This window comes from Hibiscus syriacus, unplaced genomic scaffold (genome assembly GCF_006381635.1).
Source record: "Hibiscus syriacus cultivar Baekdansim isolate YM2019G1 unplaced genomic scaffold, ASM638163v2 tig00005027_pilon, whole genome shotgun sequence".
Lineage (NCBI taxonomy): Eukaryota > Viridiplantae > Streptophyta > Magnoliopsida > Malvales > Malvaceae > Hibiscus > Hibiscus syriacus.
In genome coordinates, this window is record NW_024062041.1 from 47,375 (window position 1) to 51,956 (window position 4,582).

Genomic DNA, 4,582 nt, shown 5'->3' on the forward strand with positions numbered 1-4,582 from the left:
ATTTTAAATATTAAGTTATACTACATTGAGTAAAAGATTTTAGTTTAAAAGTATATTTATAAAAACACTACAAATGATAAACGATTTATACAAATTTCTTACAATTTTTTGTTTGTTCATTATACACTTAATTTATCCTAAATAGTAATTGCTCAATTTTTTTATTTGAAAATATATAAAATTTGAGAAATTTATAACAATAAGCCACGTATGAAATTAGCTTCTAAATAATTTAGTTTACAAAAATACAAATTCAAATATCTAATTATTTTTTTTTAATTTTCAGAAGATCAAATTAAAGAGAAAGATAATGTAATACAAGAGACAAATGTATATTTTTAACTAACACAAAAACATTAGGGCACAAACACGTTGGTAACGTAATCTGTTACAATCTAAATGAACTAATTCAATTAACACTTACAAAAATTATAAAAATCAGGAAAACTAATAAAAATGTAAATTACTAATGAAGATTAAATGAAACCTTTCTCTCTTCCGATTAATCCCCACCAAAAAATCCGATCTCAAATAGGTACATCCAACGGTGCTTTGTTCTGCATATTTATCAATAGTGAATTCGATTAGGAAATGACCATGCTTAAGAACCCCAAGACATGCGAAACTCCAGCAAGTAATTTAAAGCTGATGACGCTTACCTAGAATTTTTACTTCAAGATGATACAACTTCGATGACAGAGCCTAGTGGCCAAGCGGCTTCGACGAAGGAATTCCAGTATTTCACTTTCTTCACCAACATAATATCTTGGTAGGGATCAAGTCCTGTCCGAGAAAAAGTTAACACAAGATGTCTATGAAGTACAAAAGTCGCATAACTTGAATTTAGATGCCAAAAGTATAGACTTACCAAATCCATCAACAAGTAGGGTGTACTCATAAACCAGAACCATGCATATATAGGGCAGGTTATTCTCACCCAAATCGGTATATGTTGTTTTAGCATCCGCATACTGGGTTTGACAAGCACGTTTTGCGGCATCTAAGAACGAATGAGGCTGAACTTTTGCAACAGGATCACTGGATTTAATAAAACCGGCCTGTATTCATAAACAAATTACTTAGAATGGCTAATCATATTGTTCTGTAGTTTGTTTCAGGCAATACAATTCTTGATCAGGCAAATACCTCGGCAGCCCTATCAAAGAAAAATGAAGCAACAAACAGATTCTTCTGTCCATCTCCACCTCCGCCATTCCATATGCCACCAAATGTGCACTTCATATGCGTGCATGAATCATTTACTTTAAGAGCCTTGAGAGTCACCCTCCTGCATTCTTCAATACTTGAACCGGATGACAGCGCTGATGCTTTAAATTCTCCCCCGTATTTATAAGTACCTTGGAAAGATGAAATGCCCAATATGTTAAGTACTTAAATGGCAAATATTATGCCCAACAAAGGATGTGGAAACTACACGGACTATCCCATTATTCAAAGCATTCAAAAATTTTGTTTTGGAATAGAGAAATGAAGTACAATTTTCAGAACAGAGCTGATTGCCAAAGATTACATTTTCAATGGTCACTTAAACTCTGGTTACTGAATTCGTACATCATGTTCACCATATGCAGCCCAAATAATTAAAATAATGCTCTTTGTAGAGTTAGAGTTCTGATTGAACAAACTCAAACATACATCAAAACCCTCTTAAGATACAAGGGTTGCCAGAATCTTCAGAGACCTTCAAAATTTCTGCTCGAGCTGCCAATAAGCCGTATCGCAAATAGCTGCTCCGAAAATGCAACATATAGTTATAGATCTCACTATAAATATGTTCATGACTCACGAGAGTATAGAATCATATGACTGAATAGAGACACAAATGATAAATTTGATTCGTTAAGTAATCACGTTCAATTATAGTTTCTCTTTATCATCCATTTCAAATCACCAATAGAATCATAATTTGTTAAAATGAGGTCACCTATGAACATAAATATGATATTTCGATCCCTTCAGATACATTTCATTTACATGATTGTCCAGTCCAGCTTGTACACTTGGAGCCCTTGAAGCAGCACTCTCTGAGATGGCATACGCCATTTGAACAGATCCACCACCAAGATCAACAATGCCAACCGTGTCCCGATATGTCCTTCCTAAATTCCCTAAAAGAAGAAGGCAGTTGAGAAAGTCAAATTAGGTCTATTTGCCCAATCAGTAGGAAAAATTCTAATGGTTCCCTCTGACAGCATGTATATACTTGATCCTAGTTTCCCCTTGTTCTACATCTGGTTTGAGCACCACCATGAATCATCTTGATAAGACTGATCATGTTGATTAGTAATAAGGTTAAAACATCAAGTGGTCCTTGTACTATATTCAAAAGTGCAGTTTAATCCTTATACTACAGAACTGATTCCTTTAATTTCTTCTATGTTTGATATTGGTGAAAATAAGTTAAACAGATAACAATGTTAATCGAAAGACATCTAAAAGCTACCATATACTCCCAAAATCTCTTAATAATACAGATTTGTAGATAGAACTAAAGTAGCAAAAAAATCTGTTTAGAACATAAGTTGTCAGATTTCAACTAATGTCCTTTACAAGATTTCAAAAGTCCACATCAGAATTTTTCCATTAATATTTGTATCAATTTTACTTGTTTGCACCTATGGAAAATGTTCAAGGATTAAATTGCACAGTTTAAAATACAAGGACTGAATTGCATGTTTGACTATAATACAGGGTTCACAATATACTTTAACCCTACTTATAGTAAACAAAATAAAAGCAAAGTATAGAAGTACAAGAAAGTTTAGCACATCATACCCACTCATAAGAAAGTGGATACTAATTCTTCACGTATTTTCATTTAATTTTATTTTAGAGAATGTGGAAACTAAAATAGTATTTTACAGTTTACTTTTTGTTTTTGGTGTTGAGAATTCAGGTGTTTCGTTAATTTTCTCTGATGGTACATTAAAATTTCATTTTATTTTTATCACCCAAAATATTTGTTTTAAATTTTTCTAAGAAAAATAAAATACCATATACTAAATTTTAGGCATTATAGTTGTTTTAACGAGAAAATTCGTCTATAAATTTATATATGTTATTAATGGTTGATTAATAAAAATTTTAAATATATATTATTTTATAATAATTAAATTATTAATTTTTTTTTTAATTTTAATATCTCTTTTAAAATTAATTAACGGATAATTGTTTTTGATTTTAAACGCATGTTAAAAACTAATCATGTATAACCTAATTCTTCTCTTAACATTTTTATTCCTTTATTTTCTTTTAATTTTTTTAATTGGTGACGTTATTAATTTTAATATTGTCGACTGTTCATGATTATTTTTTTTGTTTTTCCCATATTATAATCTTTGTTTTTTTTTGAGTTTTTTTTTTAAATTTTAAATAATAATCTATTTTTGTAACACGTTTTTCTACTATTGTGACATTTTTTCTTTACTCTTGCTTCACGTTCCTTATAACTTTTGTAAGTTTTTCACATACAGCTGCAATCGTGTTGGTGCTTGAACAAAAGTCCTTATGACATTTTTCCCTAATTGGTTTGTTGACAATATTGTATTGTCAGATCTCCTCTTTGGTAAAATGTTGTTTGTCGATATAACCAAAATTGTGTAGCGAAACAGTATATCAAATTGTTTGGTTCGTTCACTACTCTTTTATCACTTCGTAAAAGCATCTTGTTCGACAGAGATAAGTACTTTTATGAAAGTTACTGTATTCTTTTGATGTTGGATGTCATTCTCAATGAAATGTTTTATTTTTCGTATATTTAGATTTAATATTTTTATTGTATGTGTGAATTTTTTTAGTGACTATTGTTTTTTTTAATTTTCTCTCAAGATGTATTATAATTTTAAATCGTTCCGTTGTTTGCATGAATGAAATTCAATTATCATTCAAAAAAAAAAAATCAGTCATATATTCTTTAATTGTAAAAATATATATCGCAAATTTCACAATAATTTTGTTTTAGGTTTTAATCCAATATTTTCTTGTTTGACTTTACAAAGTCTTGTAAATGTCGCTTTTATTCTTCAATTATATTTGTAAAAAGGATAAACTACACATTTAGTACCTAAACTATTAGTTTTAATTTATTTTAATATCTAAATTTTCAATTTTTCAAACTCATACCTAACGTTTAATTTTATTTCATTTTAGTACCCACCTTTAAAAACTTAATGTTTAGTACTTAAATTATCAATTTTGGTCCGTTTTAGTACCTAAATTTTTATTTTCAAAACTTAACGTTAATTTTTTAACAAGGTACTAAAATAAAACAAAAATTAAAATTTAGGTATCATTTTAAAAAATTAAAATTTTAGATACTAAAACAGATCAAAACTAATAATTTAGGTACTAAACACATAATTTGACCTCATAACAAATAGGAAAGTTTCATTGGATTATATTATGTATAAATAAATAATCCTACAAAATAACACATAACATAAGAGTTCGTTTGATTTTAGAAAATGTAAGTTATTTTTATTTTTACTATCTTATAAAATTAAAAACATCGAAGAAAATATTTTTGATTGTAAAATTAAAAACAATAATGTTTTGAAAATAA

General features: G+C 28.6%; 1 pseudogene; it reads right to left on the reverse strand.

Annotated features, from left to right (window-relative positions):
• Nucleotides 1–224: 224 nt before the first annotated feature.
• On the reverse strand, nt 225–2,823 carry LOC120198913 (annotated as a pseudogene).
• Between the last annotated feature and the right edge of the window lie 1,759 nt (nt 2,824–4,582).